General features: G+C 36.8%; 1 pseudogene; it reads left to right on the forward strand.

The window, feature by feature from the left end:
- Positions 1–6,721: 6,721 nt before the first annotated feature.
- LOC131750089 (E3 ubiquitin-protein ligase RNF13 pseudogene) lies at positions 6,722–7,679 on the forward strand (annotated as a pseudogene).
- The last annotated feature ends 796 nt before the right edge of the window (positions 7,680–8,475 follow it).

Raw genomic sequence — 8,475 nt, forward strand, 5'->3', positions numbered from 1 at the left:
GAGAAGGCTTCTGTCCAAGGCTAAAAAGTTCTCAACAAATGCCACTTAAGCTCTTTATGCTGTTAATTGCCAAACCAATCTGAATATTCCTCTGAGTAGCAATTGCTTAAAGGAATAAATGGCACAATAAAGTCTTGAAGCCTGGACATGGGAAACACATAAGGTAAAATCTGGTATTTATTTTTAGAATGATAACACATTAATTAACTTTGATGTGAATATGTTACATATATATGGCAGTAGAAATGCTTAGCATTTAGATGTATGTATGCATTTTTACCTACAAATGTGCTGTCAAAAGTAAGTGCTGTGTCATATTCATATGCACAAATGCAACCTGGTCTTTATTCTTTCACATTCTTTGTCTTTCTTCCTGCTGTCTTATTTAAGATAGAGACAAGTAGAGGTTTTATCTTTGAAACAATTTATTTTTTAATTTAGTCACAGTGTCCAAACATTATTCTAAGTTTATGATAAAATACTAGACAATTTTTTTTTTTTTTGGCTGCACCGTATGATGTGTGGGATTTAGTTCCCTGACCAGGGATTGAACCCAGGCGCTGGCAGTGAAAGTGCCAAGTCCTAACCACTGGACCACCAAGGAATTCCTGAAAAACTAGACAGCTTTTAAAAATTATATTTATCATTTCTTTCTTTCTTGACTTAAAAATGTTTTTATTGTTTAGATTCATTGTATTAAGTCAGCAGTCCCCACCTTCCACCCTCCAATCTCCTTTGCTCACTCACAAAGAGAAACATATTTCTAACTATTTTGGGAGGTATTTGCACTATATGTTTAAATTACACACTTATAATACAATGTATTTATTTTTCAGTTACACGTTACCTACTGCCTTCCTAATCAGTAAAATGAGGGTTTAGCACTCTTATAAAGCTCCTTCCACCTTAAAGGTATTCTTCCAATGTAATCATATCAAAATTTGGGGGCAAATTGTATTATATATTTTCATTATTATGAAATACATAATAATTCATAGTATTATTCACAATTGAGATACATACCATAATGATTACATTTCCTTTCTTATGCATCTCCCGACTTCCATCCCACTTTAGTTAATGCCTCATTAGGTGCTTACCTAACCATCTTGTCCCCTAAAGATACTGAAAATAAAAAGGAATCTAAAACACCTTGCTATATGGTCAAACTCTTCATGTGATTTTTCAGGGGCTGGGTTTTCTTGGAAATAGTTTTTCTGGGCCATATCATCCTCCTTCTTCAATCTCCCTGTCACCTATCTGGAGCCTTTTAACTACATTAAATAATTTATGTAGTTATTTAAACCCATCATGGAAAAAAATCCTTAAAAAAAAGATTTTTTTCAAAATATCTATGAGGAGAAAACCTTGACGGGAGAGGGTTCAATTTTTGAAGCTCCATCCCAGAGAAAAATGTTCCAGACAATAAAAATAAAATGCTCTCATATCACTTATTCTCTCATGACCTCTGCCTAACTTAACCATCCCCTGCTGATATATACAGCTGTTTTCCTAAAACACACACACACCGGCAACAACAACAAAAAACAACATTCTCTTTTTTGAGATTTAAGGATTTCTTGGGAGCAAGCTGCTTAATCATCCTACTTTTTCTCCTTTAATGTTATTTTGTAGGTTATGTTTTTCCAGCTTTTGAATATAAAAGAGAAAATTATTTAATCAAAGTGAAAACTTTTGCTGCCAATACTAGTGAAACCAACACCAGAAACTGACTTCTAATTTTAATCCTCTACTATATGTCAACTGTTATGGTAGTTGTTCTAAGACACATTTTCTCCCTCTCAGACCCTCAACAATCCTGTGAGTCACAATTTTCTTGAACTTGACAAAATATGAGTTATACAAACAAATACTCACACACATACAGAATATGTGTTTGAAACTTTGGAAAGCTCCTATGTATGAGTCCTCATCAACTAATTTATGCAGTTTCCAATAATCTCTTCCTTTGTATTTTCTTACCACCTCCTTTTTTTCTGGTAGTAGGAGATTTAATGTGGACTTAAGCTTCAAATAGGATGACAGATTAAAATTGCCTTTATTCTTATATTTATTCTTCAGAGTGTATTTTAGTTAGAATTGTTCTCTTCCCTGATCTGAATATTATTTCATGGTTCTCACCTCAGACTTATTTCCATGTTCTGCTATTTCTTCAAGCTTGGGGTGCCCTTCTTTCTTATCACTTATTTCTCACTTATGTAGTGAATGCGACACATTTTCAAGAAAAGAAATGAATACGTAGTTAAAAAAATCATATTTTATGTTATGTAGCTTTCATTATATCTGTTTCTATATCTTTCCACCTACTAAGGGAAAAACAATCTGTGCTCTTTAGGATACATTATTATTAGCATAAAACTTAAACTAAAGTGGACTCAGTCACACTTATTCTCTTATTTTCTGTTATTTATAGATAGCAGAATACACCTTTTTGTATTAAACATACTGTGCTTTCAAAACCCTTGATACCTCTGTATATAGTACATAAGTTATGACTTATTGAGAAGGTCAATTGTCTCTTTTGGAAAAAAAGATACAGGGTTAAATCTCAGACCTGACAGATTTGCTACTTGAGATCTTTGATTTTTGCTGACTGGATATCTCTTTGATTTGAAACACACACACAAAAGGCCTGCTATGCTGTTGGGCTCTCCAAAGTCTTTTATACAAAGAAATAGGAAGTGAAATGGAAGAACTGGAGAGGAGGAGAGTGAAAAAGAGATTGTACTTATATATACTCAGTTCTTCGCCCTAAATCCTCTTAAGAGAAAGGGAGAAAAGGATCAAAGAACTCATCCATCAGACAAGTGCCTACGCTTGGAATTTAATACTCCACCTTTTGTGCTCTAAACTTTGAAGGTAGTCTTTTGGATTCATTCGTGAGGTACTTCTAGTCAAGCTCCATAAATTGCTATCAGGAGTACAGAAAATAAAATTAGTCCTTAGAATTAGCAAAGTATACCTAACCAGTTTCTTGTCAGTATTTTACAATAAGATAAATGTGTTAAGTATCAGAGTTGGGGTCCACCTGAGGCACTTGGCAAATAATGCAAGAGTTTATTTATTGAGTATTGTTATGGACTGAATTGTGCCCCCCCCAAAAAAATTCATATGTTGAAGTCCTAACCTCTAGTACCTGAGAATGTGACCTTATTTGGAAATAGGGTCATTGGAATGTAATTAGTTAAGATAAAGTAATACTGTAGTATTACTACAGTATTATTACTACTACTACTACAGTATTACATTATATTACAGTATTACTACTACTAATCCAACATGACAGATATCCTTATACAAAGGAGAAATGTGGACACAGATATGCACAGGGGACGAACGCCATATGAAGATGAAGGCAGATATTGGGGGGAGGCATCTATAAGCCAAATATTGCCAACAAAGCACCAGAAGCTAGAGGAGGCATGGAACAGATTCCTCCACATAGTCCTCAGAAGGAACCAATTTGGCAGCACGTTGATCTCAGACTTCCAGACTCCAGAACTGTGAAATTATGTATTTCTGTTGTGGTGGTACTATTTTACAGCAGCCTTAGCAAAACAGTTCATGTATCTGTTCACTTAGTGTTGCTGATGAAACTTCCCATTTGGGGAATCTTAATCCTAAACCCATCCTGCTACCTCATGCCATCCATAATTGCTAAAGATTTCCACTATTTGTAATGTTGAACCCACATACAACCATCTCTATCTAAATGGATATATTCTGTGGCCTCTTTCCCCCACTCTTTTCTAGGTGTTTAGATAAACTATAATTTGGCTAGTGTCATTCTATATTTTCTTCGGATATCCCAAGTTCTTTCCTACTCTGGGCTTTCATACCTTTCATTTTCTCTGTTAGAAATACTCTTCCACTCCCTCTTCACCTGCTTAACTCAAACAAAGTCTTCAGTTTTTAGCTTAACGATCATCATTATATAAACACTAGCTCTTCCTGCTAATTAATTGCTGAACACCTATATAGTTCACTTCTATTAATATCTTTATCACCAATTGATTATTGGTATAAGTGATATAATTGTTGGTATAATAATATCTGCCACCTTTCTAAACAGTGATTTCTAAGAAGGTAGAAATGCAAGACAGTGAAGGTGTTAATCATGTAGACTGTTTGGAATCAAACTCTCTGACTGCAGATCCAGATTTCTCATTTAACAGCTTTGGGTAACTTTGGGAACATTCTCTAAGGCAACTTAGATAAACCTCAAATTTTCTAAGCTTACTCATTTGAAACAAGATGTGCTTCACAGAGTCGTTGAGAGAATCAATGGTGATAATTCATATAAATCACTTGCACTGTGGTCATGACACACATTGAGTCATGTTCATTTCATCAGGTCAGTGCCAGGTACATACTAAACATTTAAATAAATATTTTTTGGATTAGATTTTTCTGGATTCATTATCTTGTTTTAGAGTGGTTAATAATATGATTTTAGATACCAAAATTAGTGGGGCATAAAGACCAGACAGTCTGTCCACTCAAGACATAGCACTTTGGTGGCCCTACTTTCCACTTATATATGAACTTGTATAACATGTGATCTTGTATAACAAATCCAAGAGAAATACTGATTTTCAGTGAGGAAGGAAATCTGACATCACATTGGGCTATTACTGTGTATGCGTGTGTGTGTGTGTTAGCCTGGGTCCTACTGGAAACACATGGCACACTCAAACTGGAAAGTTCAGGGTAAACTTAATAAGGAGATGCTCTACAAAGGTGTGAGCAGCATCTGGGGAATAATGTGGCACCTGAAACGGCTATGACCCTACTTCTTAAGGGACAAAGAAAGGAAATAAATATTAGAATCTGTAGACAGGAGCCTTATAGAAGGAACATCCTGGCAGGAGCTGCGGCTTGGCAAAGAGGCATCAAGAAGAATAACTACTTTGACCTGTCTTGTCTTCTGATCTCATGCTAGTGCCTCTCAATGTTCAAACCTAGAAAGAAGCTTGAGGTAAAGGAAATCTATCGATGATATAATTCTATGCAGGCTGTCCTCTCAGGGAAAAGAGTACAGTGAAGAATGGTGCAAATTGGATCTGATAGAGATTTTATATCATTGTTAAATTCTGCTACATCTAAAATTTTTCTCATGCTTCTTTCTTTTTTTCCCTCTCTCCCTCTATTTTTTGTACATTTTCTTCTCATCTCACATTTATCATGAAAATGAAATGTTAGACTGAATATGGAATTTCCTTGTTTCCTGATCTTTCACATACCTCATCAATTCCTTTTCTCTCTTATCCAGTTTAGGGACGATGATGTGTCATTTCAATCAACTAACTTCACCATCAATACTTGAACTTTTTCTTTCTACCCCATCAGTCCTACTCAACTCCAACCCACGTTTCTCCACTTATTATTCAGATTGTTGAGATCTGCTGGAGAAAACCATATAGCCTTATGCACAAGTGCCATTACAAATTTGTGTTCTCCAAACTCAGTTGGGCACTTGATGCCTTCCTGAATACCTCCTTCATAACAGTTATAACACATCACACTTTTGTACCTCCACGTTTAATTTATCCTAATCTCATGGACCAGCAAGCCAGCTAAAAAGTATCCTGCTTTAAAATAATACATCACAGATCCCTGTTTTCATTTCAGCCTTTCCTTTGATTCTGTGTGAAGTGCTTCAATATTATCTGAAGGCAGACTGGAAAATTTAAAGATGCATAATGTCAACTCATGAGTAACCGCCCCCTAAAAAAAGGCAAGGCATAGCTAATAACTGGATATGCAGCCAATGTGGTACTTTGAGGGAGACTTAAAGCTCCAAATGCATATATTAGGAAAGAAGAATGATCTTAAAGCATTGTTTTTATCTAGACAATAAAGGAGAAAAACCTGTGACTGAGGAGTCTGGCTCCATCCCCAAATCCTGTGTGGAATCCTTGGACCCAACTGTAGGCAATTACCAAGCTTTGCCTGACAGGCCTCATGAGTGAAAGCTGCTTTACCCTCACCGGATTCGGTGCACAACATTACGCTGCAATTTTCTGCAGAAAGTTGTAGTCAAGGACTCAGATTTCCCTCACCCCACTCATCAGCATCCTCATAGGCATATGGGCGTTCCTAGCCCTGACCACCTATTTTGAGGCCTCCTTCTCAGTGCCGTGGCTGAGTCACTCTACTTCAACTCAGTACCTTCCAACTCTTACCCCTTCCTTCTTTCCTTACCTTCAGCCCATGGTCCATGAAGAGACAAGAGGCTTTTGTTAAGTCTCTCCTCAGAGACAGCTACCCCTTTCTGTGCTGCGTCCATCTGTCCCTCTCCTGCCATTCTATGAAGAGAAACAAAATAGCAGGGAGCCAGAGCTTCCTTTAACCTCTTGCATTATTCACTGTCACAGTAAGTGAATAAAGGCTTAGTTAGTACTTTCAGTCTTTCTGTCCAATTGGCCACCTCAATACCTATTTTGTTGATAATTGTTGCGGAAAAAAGCACTTGAAAAATTCGGCAGTCATGCATAATAAAAACATTCAGCAAACTTGGATCAAAAGGGACTTTTTTGTCCCACTCTGATAATAGACATCAATAAAAATAATACAGCTAGGGTGGGGGTCAGTGCGGAGATTCAGTCATGAAGTCGGGAAAGGGACTTCTCCCGCAGTGACGTGGCTGGCGAGCCTGTTTGTGTTGTGGTGTCAGGCTTCCAGGTGACTTGACGGCGAGATGCTGCTCTCCATAGGGATGCTCATGCTGTTGGCTACACAAGTCTGTACCATCTTGACTGTCCAGCTCTTTGCATTCCTAAACCTACTGCCTGTAGAAGCGGACATTTTAGCATATAATTTTGAAAATGCATCTCAGACATTGAAGACCTTCCAGCAAGATTTGGTTATAGACTTCCAGCTGAAGGTTTAAAGGGTTTTTTGATTAACTCAAAACCAGAGAATGCCTGTGAACCCACAGTGCCTCCACCACTAAGAGACAATTCATCTGGCACTTTCATCGTGTTAATTAGAAGACTTGATTGTAATTGTGATGAAAAGGTTTTAAATGAACAGAGAGCAGGATACAAAGCAGCCATAGTTCACAATGTTGATTCTGATGACCTCATTAACACGGGATCCAATGACAGTAAATACAGATCACCAAATTTGTCCAGGATAGACATAGAGCTAGAAGAAACTGACTTCGTAAAGATCAACTTAAGAAACTCCCTATACATAAATTCAAAAAAGGAGAAGAGTATGATGTATGTGCCATTTATTTGGATGAATATGAAGCTGGAGACAAGCTCAGAATCCTTCCGTGTTCCCGTGCTTATCATTGCAAGTGTGTAGATCCTTGGCTAACTAAAACCAAGAAAACCTATCCAGTCTGCAAGCAAAAAGTTGTTCCTTCTCAAGGCGATTCAGACTCTGACACAGATAGTAGTCAAGAAGAAAATGAAGTGTCAGAACATACCCCTTTATTCAGACTTTTGGCTTCTGTCAGCACCCAGTTATTTGGGGCTTTGTCGGAATCCCGCTCACATCAGAACATGACAGAATCTTCAGACTATGAGGAAGATGACAATGAAGATACTGACAGTAATGATGCAGAAAATGAAATTAATGAAGATAGTGTTGTGGTCCAACTGCAGCCTAATGGTGAACAGGATTAGAACATAGCAAACACTGTTTGACCTTCAGAGGGTATTGGATTATTTCCCTTTAAAATGTTTATTTAGGCATATAGATTTTTTGCTCCCTTCAGAGATTTCTGTAGAAATAACTTATTTTTTAGTATTCTACAGGTTAATCAGATTACTGAAACAGGTTTTTTTGACCTGGTATTTATCTGCAGGAGCATACTTCATTTTACTAATAACTAATACAGACTGGTGCTGTAACTCAAGTATCAAATCAACTCTTCTTTTGGAATAAAATATAGCCAAAACATTAAAAAAATTCCTCAGTATAGCTTACAATTAAGACCTAGATCACAGTATGCAAATGTTTCATGTTTTTACACACAAGGTCAGTGCTGTGGCCACCTAGCATGAGCTAAGCCAACTCCCATCTCCATAAAGTTACCTAGAGTTGTTGAGCTGGAATATGCTTGTTCTGGTATTTCTGCCATCATTAGTGAGAGGTGACAAGGTAAGTTAGCATTTTTCTTCCTATCAGCACCACAGAGACTCAAAGCTGTCTTTTTCTTTTCTATTGCCAAGTAGTCTTATCCTGAGAGGAGCAGTCTGTACTAGGGCAGATTGCAAAAGTGTTTTTTTTTTTTTTAAGGTTTTTAATACTATAGTGTTATGTATGAACTTGACTTATTGGCTAATGTCTCTGGACTTTAGTTACTGAATTTCAGTATCCTTAAGGATTTTTTGTGTAAAAATGCTATATAAAAATACCAAACTTCAGTAATTGTTAATACTCAGATCATATACCTCTTAAAAGAGAGCATCTTATGCTAATTAGCCCTGCTAAACTATG

The sequence above is a fragment of the Kogia breviceps genome, chromosome 2 (assembly GCF_026419965.1).
Source record: "Kogia breviceps isolate mKogBre1 chromosome 2, mKogBre1 haplotype 1, whole genome shotgun sequence".
Classification (NCBI taxonomy): domain Eukaryota; kingdom Metazoa; phylum Chordata; class Mammalia; order Artiodactyla; family Physeteridae; genus Kogia; species Kogia breviceps.